The 19,362-nt window shown below is 37.1% G+C and overlaps 1 protein-coding gene, 1 long non-coding RNA gene and 1 other non-coding gene across 4 annotated transcripts in view; 1 reads left to right on the top strand and 2 right to left on the bottom strand.

Moving 5' to 3' along the window:
- Positions 1-9,233: 9,233 nt before the first annotated feature.
- Positions 9,234-9,305, bottom strand: TRNAV-GAC (transfer RNA valine (anticodon GAC)). The gene has a single exon. It is a non-coding gene; the product is annotated as a tRNA-Val (tRNA).
- Positions 9,306-13,544: 4,239 nt separating this feature from the next.
- LOC141578350 (uncharacterized) lies at positions 13,545-17,586 on the bottom strand. The gene is made up of 3 exons (XR_012508584.1): positions 17,484-17,586; positions 17,289-17,391; positions 13,545-15,600 (listed from the first exon to the last, which is right to left on the bottom strand). It is a non-coding gene; the product is annotated as an uncharacterized LOC141578350 (long non-coding RNA).
- Positions 17,587-17,593: 7 nt separating this feature from the next.
- EYA4 (EYA transcriptional coactivator and phosphatase 4) overlaps positions 17,594-19,362 on the top strand; it is a 281,779-nt gene continuing 280,010 nt past the window's right edge. The window contains exon 1 of one of the 2 annotated variants that reach the window (XM_074368329.1): positions 17,594-17,839. The gene's annotated coding sequence lies outside the window, so the exon portion shown is untranslated. The remainder of the gene's footprint in view (positions 17,840-19,362) is intronic. The other variant, XM_010965588.3, reaches the window with a different exon arrangement.

Here is a 19,362-nt window from a genome sequence, read left to right as displayed (position 1 = left end):
AGACTTGTTCGTGTGTGTGTGTGTGTGTGTGTTGGGTTCCCATTTTACTAAACAGTCTTAGTATGTTTTTATTCTCATATATGTTATCAAATATCCCCAGGTTTGTTCATAGAGGCAAATATGAGAATTAATTCTGAAGCAGAGATAAATATATTTTTGGAAAATACATGGTTTACAGCGGTAAATTTGTTGTTGTCATGTTCATAAAAGCATCTCAGTGTTAGAAGTACATAATGCTGAATTCAGAGCTGGAGAAAAAACTGTTGGTGAAACAGCTGATATATAATCTAAATAGAGCTATACCTATATACTGAGTTCTCTTTTGTTTTCTTTAACAAGAGCATTGCCCATATTGGAAGTCAAAGAGTAGACTATCATAAATAAAGCCAAGTCAAAATAAGAAAAAGACTTCACCCCTGACTCATCCTACCCTGTCCCCTACCCACCCTTGGCTGCTCCTAACTCCTTCGTAATCTTGAAGGCCCCAGAGAGAAGACATCTCTGCCCAGGTCTGAACATATCCCTCTCTCCTCTCAACCCTGCGACACCGTCCACATCCTGCCAGGATCAGGTAACCCCCTTCTGCAAGTTCTAATTCTCCTATCTATATCATTGCAACTGCCAGTTTTATTTATGTGTTTAATGTGTATCTTGGTTTCCAGCTACATTGTAATCTTGAAGGTAGAATTGTCTTACTATCTTTACACCTCCAGTGTTTCATAAACTGCTTGTCTACAAGTCAAGGACTGAGGACACAGGGTTAAACTCCACTTCCCACCTAAAGCCTAGCACTTGCTGGGGCAGACTCAGAAGCAGTTATGGTTGTTCCGATGACTGAAAAGATAGCCATGTGAAGAGATATGATGGCCGATGAAGGAATGACAACATACTTATTCAAGGACTGCACACTGGAGGTTCAGGCTGGAAACAGTAACTAAGTCACGTTTAAGGCCATCGCACTGCACAAGGGGCCCAGTGCTCCAGTCCTGGCAGTTTCCACTATGAGGGAACGCAAGTGCAGGGTTGTCAGAGCTCAAGACTTTTCAAGTAACTGCAAAATTTAGATTAGTTAATGTTAAATATCTAATTTTTTAAGTTACGGCTCAATATTTTTAAAAACACCTTATGAGCCAAGAAAATATGCAAACAAGTCGTAGATGGCATTTGGGCCAGTGATAGGGACAATAAGTCAAAAAAAAAAGATGCCATAAATATCTTCCTTGAATTAAAACAGCAATGAAAATAATCAAAAAACCTTCCTACCAAATTGGGAAAATACATTTATGTGTATGATTCTCTTTACATTTGTTTATCTTTAGATTTAAATTTATAGTCCAGCTGATACAGAAACTTGTATTTTGTATTCACATTTGTGTTTAAGTGGATATGCATGTTAACATTTGTACTTATATAGCCAGGTTTGGCAGGCTGGGGCTCAGAATGGGGAAACTTAAGGTCTGTTTAGACCTGATGGCAACATGAAGCACACAACTGTAAAAATGCCGACCTTATAACTTGGGTTTGAATCCAAGTTTGCAGGCAGCTTGTGTTTCTAACCTTTAAAACCACCTCTGAATCTCCGATAAACACAGAACTAAGCTGAGAAGAAAAGGTATTTACAGCACCACCTTTGGATAACTTTAAAGCTGTTCAAGTATTTTTGCAGTGACTGGAGGGGACGGAATGCTGGGGAACTCACAGCACTGGAAACAAAGTGGACTGGTTTTATCTCAACTTTTTATATCCAACTGAAGCACACTTCACCTGTGAAGAGTGATTATTAAGTTTCTTTCAAGGGAACGGGGCCTGTAATTCATGAATGCTGCAGGTGTGAACCCCTACAAGCCTTTTTCTGAGTGAAAGAACGTTAATCATTATTCATGGGTGAGATAGTCCATTTATTCCACAGCAGAGAAAGAATTCCTTTTTTTAATCTTCCTAAAACATGAGACCTTCAACTTTTAATAAGCTTCACAACAATTAAAGGCTCCCTCTTAGAATTATGCTTATTAGAGTTGTTCTCTCATGCTTGTTTTTTAAATACTGGAACTTGTGTACTTACTAAAATGTTGGTAAGAATCTGTAGTTAAAAATAGCAATCAATTGTTCAATAAAATTCCAAAGACTTTGGTAATTCTAGACCAATATTTTTATCTGTGAATGCAGAATAAATCCCAAACTGAAACTCAAGGGAGTGGTTGCATTGGATTTTGTTTGTATCAAACGTGGTTTGAAATAAGCGAGTCATTGGGTAGAGCTTAAACATCTTTTGTTTATATGGAAATTTTAATTTGTTGTGAAACTCAATTGACAGTGTGAATTCATAAATATTATGCTACTTAACAAGAGTTTAATATTCCTCACTTCATATATTTCACCCTTTTTTCTAGATATTTTTTCAAATATTACAAATATTTTGAAATATACATACTTCTTCACATAGATATGGCTAGTACTTTTTTGTTTTTATTCTCAAGCAACAGAGTACACATGGTATGAATTCTTGTAGTTCATGTGGGCATCAGATTGAAGACAATTCAGGAATTTCAGTGGTTTTAAATCATTTTTATTTCACTTTTAACACTTTTTTATCATGCAGATTAAAAAAACACTTTACTGTCCAACCAGGTCATGTTCAGAATATATACTGAGTAACCAAAAAAAGTTAATTCTTAGGAAATAATAGAGAAATTGTCATGTCAAACAGACAATAATTACATAATTCCAAAAAATTATAAAAGATGTTGGAAGAAAAACTGTAAAGATTAAATTAACAAATGTAACAACTAAATGACTGCAATTCAATCAGACTTGTTTGTTTATATAGCAAAACCAAAACCTAAAGTCGGAACTAACACTGTATCCACTTCTCACTAATGTTTTATTCTTATAACAAACAAACAAACAAAATGCTACAGTCCTAAATTTGGTCAGAGAGATGCTGAATTTACAGTTTCTGTTCTTCCTGAAAGAGTTAAGCAAGATTTGTTCTGTGGTTCAAATCTATAGACATTTTATCTTGGACCTAGTCTCAATACATAGGAAGCTTGTCTAGATTTTTTTTTTTACTTTATTTGGGAAATTTTCCCCAATATTAATTAGTATTCAGTTGAAAGTTTGGGCAAGTTAGTAAGAAGATTATAAATTCTTTTAGAAGGAGGATGGGAAATTTAGCCAACATGAACTCATAAAAGCATTCATTTTTCATTCATTGCAAAGACCTGAAGGTCAACCTCTTCTCCCGTGTGCTGGGGTGGACATGCATCTACTGTCTTGGGGAGAAATGGCCTCCCATATTTTCTCAATCACCTGGAAGAATTACAAGGTAGTCCTCATGGCTATGCCCGGCACAAGGACCTAAAGACAGAGACGACTCATACATAATAAACTATCAGTCAGTCATTCCACAGTGTATTTTTATTTGCTAAGAAAATGTGTCCATTAAAATTCATAGAGAATTGAACCATCTTCTCCAAAGGCACAGACATTCAGACTTACACATTCATCAGCTGCACCGTAAATATAAGAGCTTCAAGAGCCATCTTAGCTGACCTCTGACTTTTCACGTCCCGGTGGCTTCTTGTTGCTTTTACTAGGCTGTGATGGTTTCTTCCCTAGCTATGTGCTGCAGCTTCTTCAACCCATCTTTGGTGACATGAAACATGTTTACTGTCTTTCTCTTGCTCGCTCTCCTTGGCCATGTGAATTGAGTTTATTCTTAGGTCCTGAGTATTCAGACCGTCTCAGTCTTAACCTATGTAAAGACCACCATCCAGTTTGCAGAGCTGTCAGAACATCCCACCAGTGTACCTGAGGTACTACGCACTGAGAAATCCACTTCCCATCAAAAAGCAAATTCTAGAAGGGAAGAGGTTTTTCACTGTTACATCTTTCCAAGCTTCATTGAATCCCAACACAAATGAACTGGATGGTTGAATGTAAACACTTGGTCTGTCCTTCTCCACAATCATAGGAGGAACAGTGCCGAAGAACTTCCCCCAAACTTTCTCAAAGTGAAGTAGAAATTGCTCTCAAATGCTAGTTATAAATGTGTAATCTGAACTCCAGCCACTCCGCAGGGCTGCAGAAGAATTTACGATGTGCTAAATATTTCCTTTGTTCTTCCCAGTGGTAGCCTGCTGTAGCAATTAGGAAGCAAGGGCTCCACATGTAAACTGCTAGAGTCTTCTAAAGAATTGTTGATAACTGTTCAACCAGCTCAATGAATGGGATTTTCTTATTGTGCAGAATTCTGAGTTTTTAATTTCCTTTCAAGGTCAGATTTTCTGAAATGTTTTCTAAAATTTTCTTCCTCCTTCCCTGGTGCCTTTCCACTGCCCCTTTACAAGGAGGGAGGAGAGGTCAAGATGACAGCTGTAAGCCAATGGAAGCCCAGGTTTGCAGACTGCTAACACTGCAATCCTTTTTAAAGCCACATAAAGGTCCTTTGTGTTGCTATCAAAAACACCTCTGACCTCCTCTTTCTCATTTTCATAGAAAGTGACAGCCCAGTCCCATCCTTCATAAAAAGGCAAAAAAAAAAAAAAAAAAAATCTGCCAATACCATCCTTCTTCAGAAACCAGACACTATTAATCATCAGCAGGAGGCAGTATGGCTTCAATTAGCTACAAAGTATATAATAAATTCTCAGTTATTCAATGTGTGTGTGTGTCTCTCTCTCTCTGTGTGTGTGTGTGTATGTGTGTGTGTATATGTGCTGGGGAGGGGGTGATCTTACCTGTGCTGGATACTGTTCTAAATGCTTCACATGTATTAATTGTATGAGGATTGTATTATTATTTCCATTTCAGAACTGAAAAAATTAAAGGACAGAGAAATAAAATTACTTGCTCCAAATCATGTAGTTGGTTAGTGGCAGGGCTGGAAATGATTCCAAAGTGTAGGATTCTAGTTGAGAGAACAAATGTTTTTGAGAGGCAGTTTGGCAAAGGGCTGGACTGTCGCATTTGCCACTCAGTTGCTGTGTAATCTCAGGCAAGTTAGTGAGCCTCTCTGTGCCTGATTCACCATCTATTAATTGGGATAAAAGTAGTACCCAACTCATTGGGTTTTTGTGAAGATTAAGTGAGTTAATACATTTTAAGCACTTAAACAGTGTCAGGCATATAGCAAGCCCAATGTAGATATTACTTTTTGTGATCCACATCAAATTTTTTAAGAATAAACCTCAAGGAATAGGAGGAAATTAGCTGTATTCTTACCTTTAGTCTTTATTTAGTACCACACCCAGTGCTAGTTGCAAAAGGTAGGGGATGAATTAGACACTATATCCAATCTGAAGTGTATCATGGTTTCATGGAGGAAAAACTATGTACACAGATTGTAAGAAAGTACAGTACATGTGATAATGCATGAATATTATTATATTTTTTAAGACAAGGTCATGACAATAGGATTGTGAACTCCATCATTTAGAAGGGACATAGCACGTTCAGGGAAGACTTCCTAAAATGTGCTATATATTATCTTATGTATTATAAAAATAATTAAAACACTCGAGGAGATAAGAATTGAAGTACGGATGAGTAGGAATTAGTCATAAACAGGGTAGAGAAGTTCCAGGATTGGGAACAGGCTTTGCGAGGGCAGAGAGGGAGGGAAAGGTGTTGGCAGATCTAGGGAACAGGTCGCAGTATATGAGTGTGTTTGGATATAAGGCAAAAGGAGAAGGATGTGGCCAGAGACCTTCAGAGGCTGATTCACACACAGCTGCCAAATGACTCTTGCTGAAGAACAGTTCTGGTCAAGACCCTCCTATTACACAGTTGCTAACATTTCCCCACTGTTAAAGGTTGAGTTGCAGCCCCCACAAAGTTCATATGTTGAACTCCTAACCCCCAGTACCTCAGAATGTGGTACTTTTTATTCCTCATTTGGAGATAGGGTTATTGTAAACACAATTAGTGAAATTAGGATGAGGTCCTAATGGAGTAGGTTAGGCCCTTAATCTAATACGACTGTGTCCTTATAAAAAGGGAAAATTTGGACAAGTAAACAGACACATTCAGGGAGTATGCCATGTGGAGATGGAGGCAGAGCTTGGGGTGCTGTATCTACAAGCCAAGGAGAGCCAAAGATTGCCAGCAAACCACCAGAAGCTAGGAGAGAGGCACATTTCATGTTCTACCTCACAGCCTTCAGAAGAAACCAATGCTGTTAACATCTAGATCTTGGACTTCTAGCCTCCAGAATTGTGAAGCAATACATGTTGTTATTTAAGCTGCCCAATTTGTGGCAACCCTACCAAACTAACACATCCACCAGTACAACATAAAGATTGCATTTCTAATTTGTTTCCTGAATTTTAAAAAATAACTGGTAAGGACAATAGGAATTACCAGGGAGGTAACAGAATTTCAACTATACTAGATCCTTTTCTGAAATTCTGAGCAGAGATGCCTTCTTTCCTAATTGATATAAAGCACTATATATAGCATTTACTATTCTCAAAACATACTCCTCATTCTCTGGCACTTCTGCATTTTTCTTAATACTTTCTTACATCTAGAATATATTTTCTGTGTCCCATAATTATGCCTCAGATTTCTACTCATTCTCAAATACCCAGCTGAAGTGTCCCTTCCTCCACAAAGCATTTCTCAGAGCCTAGCTCTAAATTTTATTTTCTTTATGGTGCCTAAAAATGCTGCCTTGTACTAAACAAATAGCCGAGCTTCTCCTTGACTTCTGCACCTGAAGAGACCATGAAATCCTTAAGAGCAGGACAGTAGGTACTTTACTCTTGATTTATTACATGAATTATTATGGTAATTAGCATATGGTTTGTGATCAGTATTTGTACATTCACTGAACTCTAAATTGAAACTAAATGGATTTAGTTCTGCATTATAGTAGTTGTACTCCAATTACACGTATGTTATTCCATTTGACATTGTCCCTCATTTGGTATTCTGTTCCTTTCATTTTACTACGATTTTAATGTCCTTGTGCACTAATTTATCATCCTTGTCCTTGCTGGATCTGCTTCGATTGGTCAGTTTTTCTTCTTATTATTGGTTGTATTATCCTGCTTCTTTGGCTGCCTGGTAACTTTTGATTGGATCCCAGACATTGTTAACTTTATATTTTTTGATGCTAGATTTTTTTTAAAAAAACTATTTAAATAATTTCAGTTGTTCTAGCATACACATACTTCTTTTTTTTAAAAAAATCAGTTTTAAGATCTGCTTTTAAGCTTTGTTAAGATGGATCCAGAACAACCTTTAGTCAAGGGCTAATTTATCTTATTACTGATGCAATACCATCTAAGAATTCTATACTCCATAGGACTAAGTCTTTGAAACCTTGTTGAGAACATGACCTATTTCTAGTCCTCTGTGAGCCTTGGGGAGATTTCCCCAGATATTTCTTTTCAGTGGTTCTTTCTCTGGATTCAGAAATTTTCTTCTTATGTATCCACAGTGTTCAGTCAGAGTTTTAAGGGAACTCTTCTGTAGATCTTTAGAGTTCTCTTTCTGTCCAGATCTCTTTTTTCTTATTCTACCATTGTAATTCTTGCCACTGTGGCCTCCCCAAAGTCCTGCCTCTGTCTCCTCAACTCAGCAAGCCCACTAAGCTCTGCTTGTGTCTCAGCCCTGCACTGTGTCCTGGCACTAGTCTCCTAGCAGATAACTGGAGATCCTGGCATTTGTTTCCCATCTCTCAGGAATCACTGACCTGTGCTGCCTATGTTAGGTGCCTGAAAACCATTGTCTTAGAGATTTTGTTTGGATCTCTAGTTGTTAAACTAGAAGGGTAAATTCTACAATGTTGTGTATGTGAACATTGTTTAGAAAGTACTGTAAATGATTGAGCTAAACTGTTGCTGTTTTGAATAAATAACTGGTATTATTTATTGCCTTTGAATCTGTTACTTTATATATTTTTTTCTCTTGGATGGACTATTTGAAGTACAGTTTAGGTGAAAGATCTACAAGACATGGATAAATACAGAGCTTTAGAATCATATGAACATATTTTCTAATCCTGCTTTTACCCCCTCAAGTGGCATAACCTATGGCTACTGACTTAACCCTTCTGAGCCACCCTTCTTCAAATGTAAAACAGAAGCAAACACAGGAACTCCACATGGTTATTATGAGGATCAAATATCCATCACTTCTCTGCCAGCTTTCAGGGTGAAGCTTTATTCTGAGATCCATGCAACATACTGGATCAAGAATTGCATGTGTAATTCTTAGTGGAGTCTCCCTATAACAGGTACCCAATAAGCTCCCTTCCACTTTCCCTTCCCCTCCAAGCAACTAGAAATTTATTGCATTGGGAATGCAAGAGAATTGAAGGTCTAATTTCTGCCAACCTCTCAAATTTGGGGTATTTCCCCAGGTAGTTCTTTGCTCAAATGAATAGGCAGATAAACCTGGTTCAACTACTTTACTGCATCTGGAAATATGAGACTACAAAAGTATAATGATGAATTAGTCCATTTTTCATTTTGACAGGCTTTCTTCATAGTCTTCCTGAATGCTTCTTCCAGGCATCTAACATATGATTTTGCTTATAATTGAGCCCGTGTTTCTCATACATTTTATTCTCTGTTTTGCTGTTTCCTCCTATTCTCATATCCTTCACTGAGTTTCCCCAAAGATTTGTTTGTGACCCCTGTGCAATATGCTAGTAACTCCCAAATATCCATTGTAACTCTGCCTTTGAAATCCTTGCTAATACCATTTTTACATCCTTTATCAGAGCTTTATTTCTCCATGTTTCATTGCATTCACCATTACCACACTATCGCTGCCGTCATGAAGACTTGGCATCTTCTTCTAATGTTCTGTGATTTAGGTATTCCCATTACCAAGCCCTCACAATCATTCCTTTATGAGACCTCACTCATAGGAAATGCTTTTTCACAAGAAGCAGTTTGTGGTGAAGTGGAAAGAGCATGGAATGTGCTGACTAAAAATCCAAGTTTGAATCCATGTTTGCAGCACATAGTGACTTGGGTAAATTCCTTAAACTCTCTAAGCTTCAGTTTACTCATCTGTAAAATAAGGATAGTAATATCGAACTTGTAGAATTATAAAAATTAAACTTAGATAACCTGTGAAATGCTTAGAGTGATTTTCATTCAGAAGACACTCAATGATTGTTAGCTTGCTTCCACACTGTATATTTCTAAATCCCCATCCTCATGCTTGGACTTTGGTAAAAAAAAAACTTTCTGGTATTTTCTTTTTTTCCTTCTTAACAGAGGCACTAGGGATTGAACCCAGAATCTCGTGCATGTCAGGCACATGCTCTACCACTGAGCAATGCCCCCCATCCCCCAAGTATTTTCTTCACTTTTAAGTTTTCTCTTCTCCATTTTTATTAGCAGGGAATATTCATCCTGAACAAGGTTACTGAGGATCAAATGAGACATGTAAAAATTGTTACGCACATGTATCAGTTAAGATGTATCTGGCTGCAAGTAAAACTATTCAATGCAGTATCTGTAAATAAACCATCATGCTGAATGACTTAAACTTATACACTGATGTATATCCATCACTTCTCAATAAAACTGGGGAAAAACAGTTAAGCTTAAAAGGTAAGGAAATGAATTAGTTCATATAAGAAAACAAGCAAAGGTAGTGCAGGCTTCTGGGATGCTTAATTCAGCAAGTTCCTTCCATATCAATTTACCCTCAACAATTGTGTTGGTTTCATCCAAAGATAGCTCCCCTCATGTCAGAAATTGAAGTCGTATGCTTCTTTCTTCTTGTCCAACAATAAAGAGAAATTGGTTCCCTGTACCTTTATTATCCTCCAGCAAACATTTCTTCTCATCTCATTGTCCAGAATTGGATCATAAGCCCCTTTCTTAAACAACCATTGACAAGAGAGAAAAGGTTACTTTTAGCCAGAATGATCTACCCCATGAATGAAAGGAAATTCCTCACACTGTATTGCTGCTATTCAGAGGAGGAAGGGTGGAAGTGATACTGAGAGTCAGTTGAGTGAATATATAAATAATTGTTGAGAGAATATCAGTTATTGTCACTGAATGACTTTATATTTCTTGGAACTATATTGCTGCTCACATCAGATCTAATAAATAATTGTTGAATATATTCCCTATCAAAATCCTCTACTTATGTGCTTCTAAATCTTTCTAACTACTAGGCTCAGTTTCATCTCCATGTCTAACTTCTCTCTTTTCCTTTCACATACTAAGGTAGACTCTTAACTTGATCAGGGTTCACAAATCTGCCAAGTTTTGTTTTTGTGCCTTTCTAAAATTAGAATGATTTTCTTCTCAAAATGGTCTACCTCCCTGAAGGCTTCCAAGATCAAATATTTTCGGTCCTAGTCATAGAAGTCCAGCAAAACCTGAGCATCCTGGCACATTTCCTTTAGTTTTCAGAATATCTATAGGTATGTTTCAGCCTTTCTTTCTTGTCCAATCAATAATAAGCCTTGGAGAACTCTGTCTGTTCTTGACAGTGTATGTCCTATATAGAATACAGTGTACGGTAAGCATTGTCAGGATAGTAATGTTTGAGAGGCATAGAAATTGTTGAGATAAAACAGATAGTATGGCTTATAAGGCAAATGCTTTTGCTTTTAATGTCAAATACATGAAATACTCAAATTCTAGGGTAGAACAAATAGACATGAGTAACTTGCTTAACCTTCAGATTCTCGTATTCTATTTCCAAAGATCCTGATTCAGGTCTGAGGTGGTGCTGAAAAATCTGCATTTTTATCAAATGTCCCAAATGACTCCCGTAAGAATTGGATAAACAACATTTGGCCAAATGGGTAGCATTCCACCAATTTCTTCTCCTTGCATCAATACAAAAATAAAGAAGTAAGGCTTAATGTTCGATGATAAATGAACAAATAAATGAATATCCCTGATCCCATGAATCACTGCTAACTAGAATTACTGGAATATTAAAGAATATATTTAAAGAAAGGGCAAGGATGGACAGGTGAGGGGAGAGGCAGACAGAGAAAGTACCAGATAGGAAGGTTGAGTTCTGATTAATAAAGGGCCTTTAATGCTATGCTAAGGGATTTGAATTCTTCTGAAATCAGTAGGGAGTCTTGGAAGCTTTCTAAGCAGGGACTAGCACTACATAATTTGTGTTGTAGAAAGCCAACTTTGTCCAAATGTGATGGATTGACCAGAAAGGGGAAGCTGGAGGCAGAGAACCACACGTGATCAAAACCACAAATGGTTTCTTCAGGCCACAGGGACAGGTGAGGCCTCTGGGGCTTGAAGGCCACTGTACCGTGAATCAACACAAGGCAAGTATTGTGAGTGATTACCTATGATTTCCATTTGGAACCAAAGTGATTCATCTCCACGAGGCCAGTGACCACTAGTGGCTGCTCTGTCCAGAAAATAAGTTTCTCAAAGCTGAGACACTCTATGCCAAAGTCCAAAACACAGAGGCAGACCAAGAAAACTTTTTTTTCCCCCTCATTTATGAGTAATGGTGGAAACTGAAGTTTAAACCTAGTAACTTATAAAGAGCAACACATACTGTGCATTAACAATTATCATTAGTGTGATTTTTTAAAGAAAAAAAGTTAATATGTTGAAAGAATGGCTGAGGCATATTGTTTACATGTAGAGTTTAAATTAGAGTAGACACTCAATCTCCCAGAGCTGGCAGCATCAGGGGCAGGTGTGAGGAAAGCCCTGTTGTTCTATACTTAGAGTGGAAGAAATAGGTCATTGAGGGTGGCCAGGGAGACAGGCTTTCCCCTTATAATGAAAATGTTCTCTGTCTTTGCCACGTATCTCTACTGACATTTCTCTTTTATCATCTTTCCAAGGAGTCCACTTGCTGGACAAAATGCTAGATGGTAAAACTGGAGACACTGGAGTTAGTTCTTTCCTTTGGAGAGACACCAAGGAATGAGGGAAATTGATTTTGTGCCCAGAAAGAAGTCAAGTTGAAGAGCCAAAAGTTATCAGGAAAACAGAGAATACTGAGTGGAAAATTAGCTAATTTTCCTAGCCTCTTAAATACTAAAGACAATCTTTTAAAATCTGTATCATTCAAATTGGTGTCAGCTATTCCACAATCCTCAGAGCTTCCATCCAACCCTCCTCTCCTCCTATCCCATCTCAGTCTGTATCCCAGACCCAGCCTTCTTCAAATCCGAATATGCAAATCAACTTCCATCAAGAAACTGTAGACTTCGTGTCAAGATAAAGCTAAGAGAGAATTTCATCATAAAACCACCAACCACCATTTGAAATATCTCCTTTAGACATTTCTACAGAGTCTCTGTTTACTGAGCTGCCTGGGAAGACACCCCCTTTCCCCTTCCCCAAGGCTGCAGTTCAGTCTCCCTCCCTCTCCCCACCCCTTCTAGGGGGCAGAGCAGTTCTGCTCAATCCCCCAACCTGCCAATCACTCCGGATTCTTAGCAAGGCAAAAGGTCCCAAATTTAAAAGAAGACAGTAGTTTTTTCCATCTTATTATTACATCTGCATAACTTTGTTGTTTTACCTACCTTTCCTTTATTTTTATTACTGGGGGGAAAATTAGAAGATAGTTGAGGACAGTATTTTCAGAGTTACATCTGTTGCAAATCGTGGGACTAAGGGAAGCCTCTGGATTTCTTTCTTAAGCAGTCCTCAGTGAGTTTACTCTGTGCTGGCCACTGAGTTGAGTGCTGGCATCTCTGTACTCAAGGAAGTGCCACTGTCCTCAAGAAGCCCAGCCCGGTGTCCAGATATCTCATGTTCTGAACTTTGATATTTCAACTGAGTGTTTCACAGGAGGTCCTCAGGCACCTTTTCCCCATGGTCCTAACAACTGTCATGTGAATATATTACCTTTAAAAATTGTTGAAAAGGTGATAAATTAGGAGAAATTTTCTCAGGGGTTGAACTACTTTTTCGGTTGCCCACAGCCCTGATTCTGACTACACCCCAATTATGGGAGAAGGGGAGTATGTAGTTCATACCTCAACTGGTCCTAAAACTAATTTTTCAAGCCATAAGGTAGAGAAAAACCTATCAAGAAGCCTTTACAGAAAGTTTGAGTAATAAATTCATTCCAATTATGAATCTAAAGGGGAATTGGAGGTAATGAAGGGGCAGGGCTGGGTACAGGGTTTGTGGGGCCCAGTGCAAAATGAAATAGCAGGGGTGAGGGGCTTGTTCAAAAAGCAAGAAAATGTGCTATTAATGTGTTCTAAATGTGTGTCCTATAACATGAAGCTTTTTTTGTTTCTTCTGTGGTGTCTCTCAACTTGCCATGGTGGTTTTTTTATTTGCTTTTAATGTTCTCACTAAAGAAAAATTAAAATTGTTAATTATTAACATGAAGTTTGCCATTCATCTTTATATGGAGCAGTGCTATTTTTAGATGCAGATTTAAGAGCATTTGACTCATATGTGAAATCACCAAAATTACAAAATTCATATATCATAGCTCATACATGCATTCTTGTTAAGAATGTGTGCAAAACCACTGCACAAAACATAACCAGTTTTTACTTCATTTATCCAAAGACACACACGTTCTTTTTTAAAAATTTTTTATTTTTTTATTGAAGCATAGTTGATTTACAATGTTTCAGGTGTACAACAAAGTGATTCAGTTATACATATATATACCTCTATTTTTCAGATTATTTTCTATTATAGATTATTACAAGATAGTGACTATAGTTCCCATATAGTTCCCTACGCTATACAGTAGGTTTTTGTTGTTTAACTATTTTATATATAGTAGTCTGTCTGTTAATCCCAAATTCCAAATTTATCCCTCCCCTTGCTCCTCCTTTGATAACCATGTTTGTTTTTTGTCTGTTAGACTATTTCTATTTTGTAAATAAGTTAATTTGTACCTTTTTTTTTTTAAAGATTCCACTTATAAGTGGTATCATATGATATTTGTCTTTCTCTGTCTGACTTACTTCACTTAGTATGATCATCTCTAGGTTCTTCCATGTTGCTGCAAATGGGATTATTTCATTCTTTTTATGGCTGAGTAGTATTTCATTATATATATATATATATATATATATATATCTCCACCACATCTTCTTTATCCATCCATTGATGGACATTTAGGCTTATCAACAGTCTCTATCTTTAGCTTATAGAAAATCTAAAAGGAAAAGGATCTATGAGTTGCCCCATTTCTCCCTTTGCTTCTATGTCATCATTTCCAGCAAAAAGTGGTTGGCTAATTCAGGGAAGTAACATCAGTAAGAAAAGACATGAGAGGGTCCTTTGGTAATTGTGTTTCTTAGAGCATCAATGCTTTCTTTCTGCATTCAAAGCATGTTCTAGTTTCCAGGGAAAGCACGGCCTCTTGGAGTTGTCAGCACCCCTGCTGACTCAGGTGTAGACATGACACATTTAGCTTGTACTCAAAGTCTCAATGAACTCCCACACATTGTGAGTCCACCAGAATTCTGTGTTTACAGGGTGGCAAGGAACAGTGGACACACGTATACAGCATTATTGTAAAACACAAGTTCAAAAGTAAAATTATCAAGAATTTCAAGATGCTGACAGCAGAACATTAAACCAAGTGCAAGGCCCTTCTGAGTGTGGGACCCAATGCAACTGCACAGATCACATGTCCAGGAAGCTGGCCCTGTGAGTGACCATTCTGCCTTATCCCTCCTATCCCTGCCCCCCATTATCCTTATAGGTATTGGGCACCTATAGGTGCCCAATTGCACTTATAGGCAGGCTACTGTTGTAACTATCAGAGAAATCTTGCCTTCTCTCCTCTTCTCCATTTCCATCGTTCTTCCCTCCTTTTGTCTTTTTCCCCTTCTCAAAATCAGGTTCTTCTTATACCAGCTGGCAATTTTCTAGTTCCATCTTTGCCTGCAAAAGTGAGTTGAAGCTGTTTAAGAGAAAGAGGCCCAATTCAGCAGACCTTCTTCAGGAGATGTTTTAGAAAGAGCAAGTCTAGTATATTGAAGGATAAGGGTATTTCATGATTTTTTGGAGGGTATGCTGTATTTGGAATCACATTACTTATTGATATAAGTAATTGATATAAGTAATGAGGAACCAAGATTTAAAATAGAAATGGAAATTGAAAAAATAGGAAATGTTTCATTTAGGAAAATCTTTCTGGTATATAGCATGGAGTTAAATGGGAGGAATATGGAATAAATCATGGAGGCTAGCTATAAGGAAACCATTCTTCAACCCTTGTAAATTGAATGACTCTAGTGTTGAATGACACTGTGATTCCTTGATTTCACTTATGTGGTAGGAATAGAGGAGTCAAGAATTATTTAGTTGACAGCTTCAGGACTGGGGAAAAATTTCTCCCAACTAGAAGTAGCTAATGGCAAAAAGGAGACAGAAGACATGTGACAAAAGGCAGGTAACTCATCTCGGAGCTTGAGAGAAAAAGAGGCTGTCTGAACCAGTTGACCTGGTCTTCATAAAGTCTGTCGAAAGCTGTGGCCCCTTGTGAGTTTACACAAGCTTGTGGGTGGTACTGAAGCTTGTTGTACCAAAAAACACTGGAGTCCCCGGGGGTATGAGTTTTTCAAGTTCAGCCACTTTCTGCCCACTTCAGGACTGAGCTCTTCTACAGTGTTTTCACACTTCTTCATGGTGGCTCAATCTAAGGATGTGAGAAAGTAGGAAGAGAAAGTCATTACCATTCCCTACAAAATCTGAACATACTCATAGGTTCTTGAGAGCCTACATTCCTGCCCAGACAACTGAATTAATAGAATCCTTTGTTCCATTCCATTAACACAGAAGGATTCTTATTGATTGGTAGAAGCTGTTCCATGTAAGTTCTGACTTTACCTGGATATTTTGGTTTTAGTTTTGGGTTTTCTTAGTTGGGGTCTATCTTCATATCATGATACAGGAAATTCAGATGGATTTCTTGGGATAGTTACCTGTATTCGGCTTGTGAAATTGCTTCTTATTTGAATGAAAGCCACATGCAGATGACTGAGGGCACTATTGGGCTCTTGTATCCTATGCTTAGATTTTAAGTTTAGACAGTTTGGTTTAAATAACAATGTCAGGATAAACGGAAACAAAATTGTGAATGCGTAGTGTTTTATTTTAGAATTCTTTTTTTTAAAAATTGGGGGTGTGGGTAATTAGGTTTTTATTTACTTATTTATTTTAATGGAGGTACTGGGGATTGAACCCAGGAGTGCTAAGCATGCACTCTACCACTGAGCTATAGCCACCCCTCCCCAACAGTTCTTAGTGTTTTCTTTTATGTCACTCTTTCTTACTTACTGTTCACACAGTGTAAAAACTGCTGGAGAAATATCATATGCCTGCTACCTCATTTGGAAATCCCCATGTGCAAATTCCAAGTTAATATTTTTAAATGAATAAATACAAGTAAATCAAGTTCTGAAAGTTAATGTGTTTTTTAATTCTAGTTTTAAACATCCAAGTAGAGTCCAAGTCTCTACTCATAATTTGACTACCTAAAAACACTTTTAAAGTTATATTATGGAGTCAATGCAGTTAGAAAGATACTTAATGTTCATTACTCCAGAGGCTGATATTCTCAAATCCAGAAGTAAAACTAGAATTTCAGCAAAATGAAATTTTATTATGTTATTACTGTCAATTTTAATGGAATAAAAATGAGCATTCACTCTTATGAAAGTTTTCCCAAACCATGTTCCAAAGATACTCCGACTACAGACTGATATTAGAGATTGGACAGGATTTACATTTTTCCAGAGTCAATTCTATTCAAGTATTTCAAAATCCTTTCAAAACTGCTTTACAAAGTAAGTTAAAGATATCCTTGGATAAACAAGAAGTTTCTACTGTACAGCACAGGCAACTATATTCAATGTCTTGTAGTAACCCATAATGAAGAAGAATATGAAAAGGAATATATGTATATATATATATATGTGTATGACTGAAACATTATTCTGTACACCAGAATTTGACACAACATTGTAAACTGACTATACTTCAATAAAAAAGAAAAAAAAAGATAACCATCTAACTATAGCATATTTAAATCAATATATATATTTTAAAGTCCTATTCTAGTTAGTCGACAAGCAACACAACAATCAAATAAAGGTAGAGTAGAGGATCGCTCTTATTCCAACCAGGCATCAATAGCCTGCAATATCAGACTCTGATTATGTTTATACTTTGCCAGACCCTTCTGAAAATGTCTTATTGTTTTATATCATCAGTGCAGAGCCCCTGGCAAAGTTCCTTGCAAATCTTTAAAGACTGCTAAGCTGATAGGCATTTACTCATCCCAACTCTAGAAGAATCATGGGTATACTTGACGAGAAAAACTACCTGTCTGTCTTTCTCGCTCTTTCTCTTTCTCACTCACTCTCACTCTTATTTTTCCTCTTTCTTTAATAAAGCAGCTGCCCTCTAAACATGATCCCATATGGTCCTGTTTGAGAAAAGAAGGGGAAAACAAAATAAAATCAGGTCTCACTAATTAGAGGAAGATTGTAAATAATTGAAAGGTCTTTTCATACTTACGGTTGACATTTCTACCAAGGCCTTAGTTGACTGTTGGGTCTAAAGGGTTATGTGCTTTTTTTAAGCGACATGTGCTCCTGGCCAAGTACTCGCTGGGACATGCTGTGAGTAGTTTTAGATCACCAGCAGCTCTTGCTATTTTAGTCTGTGTCACTGCTTGAAGTTGTAATTAATTTGCATGAGCCTCAAAATCATAATTATGACAGTTCTGATATTTGACCAAAATAATTTACATTCAGTCTTAGCAAGAAAGTCATGGAGCATTTAGCAGGAGGGCAAAAAACATCTATACTGTGCCAACGAATATCTCACAGGAAGAAGACAGCAGAAGCCTCCATAGGGCTTAACTTGTCCTTGTAAGTAATTTATGGACTATTATGTGCTTGCTAGTTAACTGTGTTCTGCATTTTAATTGTATTTTCTATTAGTAATAATGTGTGTTGCATTTGTTTAAAAATTCATTAATGGACAACATTTTTAGCCAATGCCAAATTTTAGCTCATTCTTGTACAAATAATATTTACTAATGATTTATATCATATAAATAATATTTGTACCCATATAGCGCAATATTTCATTATTCCCCTCTACTAAATCAACATGATAAAAGAAAACTAGTGCCATTGTTAGATTTCTGTCTTTCATTTTCACTCTTGATTTCTTCTTTTAGTTTAGTTTTTCTTGTAACAGCTGAATTTCTTACCGGGTTTTCTCATTCTTCAAACCATAAAAAGAAAAAAATGTCTAAAGAAAAGGGTTAAGAAATTAATAGTGAATGTCTAAGATGTTAAAGTATGATCTTTTTCTGATTTATTGGGTCATTCAAATTATGTACATTGAAAAAAGTATTTTGCATGTGTAAACAATGATCTTCAGTGCACTGATACATTTTTATAAGGTCTTTCTGAAAATTACTCAAGAATTATACTTTTAGCATGTGTCCCTGTTGGGCTGATAACAGGTTTTATAATGAATTATTTTTTAGAAAAACACTTAGATTCATTAGTCCATGATTAAAGGTTCATGATTAAAGAAAATGAAATGTAATTTAAAGTCAGAAGTTCTGTATTTAAATTTAACTGTAGTCTGTTCAGCAGTTTGATTTGGGGGGTGTAATTAGATTTATGTACGTATGTATGTATGCATGCATGTATGTATGTATTTGTTAATGGAGGTACTGGGGATTGAACCCAGGACTCATACATGCTAAGCATGTGCTGTACCACTGAGCTATACCCTCCCCCAGCAGTTTGATTTTTGATAAATTATTTTCTTGGAACTTCATCTATAAAATGAGGATAATAAAAAAATAATAATTTACTCTCCAGAATTGTAATAAGGACCAGATAAGCACAAGAATATTAGAGTGTACATTTACAGTTTGTGTAAGTTTGTCAAGAATGAGTAGTCTGCAAAAATTGTCTCCTGCTTAATAGTGTTAAGGGGGAAAATGACTAAGTAAAGGGGGGAAATGTATAAACGAATTCCTTTTTGTTTCCTTACTGGTTTTTCATTGTTAATTTTTTTCATATTTATTTTAGAAAAGTTGATCATTAGGAATCCTTTATTATGCCTTTAATAATTAAGTAGCAGTCGAGAGGAAGTAATGAGTACTGAATTTCAAGGACTGTGTTCTATTTTCACCTGTTGCCAATTGGTATAGTCAGAAGTCTGGTTGTCCGTCTATAAAATGGGAGGAGTAAGTGTAGAAAATCTAATCACTTTCATACACTGCCCCTGGCCCTCCTGAACCACGGATGGGCAGCTCTTCTAAGTGGCTAGGAGGACGCAGTTCTGCGGTGAGCGCGGGCAGAGCCAGGAGCACCGGCTCCCCTCCCCCGACCGCGGGTCCCCAGGGAGCTGGGGCAGCGCTGGCGGG

This window comes from Camelus bactrianus, chromosome 8, assembly GCF_048773025.1.
Source record: "Camelus bactrianus isolate YW-2024 breed Bactrian camel chromosome 8, ASM4877302v1, whole genome shotgun sequence".
In the NCBI taxonomy this organism is placed as follows: Eukaryota; Metazoa; Chordata; class Mammalia; order Artiodactyla; family Camelidae; genus Camelus; species Camelus bactrianus.
The sequence above is the reverse complement of the archived record's forward strand: the minus strand, read 5'-3'. Positions and strand labels throughout refer to the sequence as shown.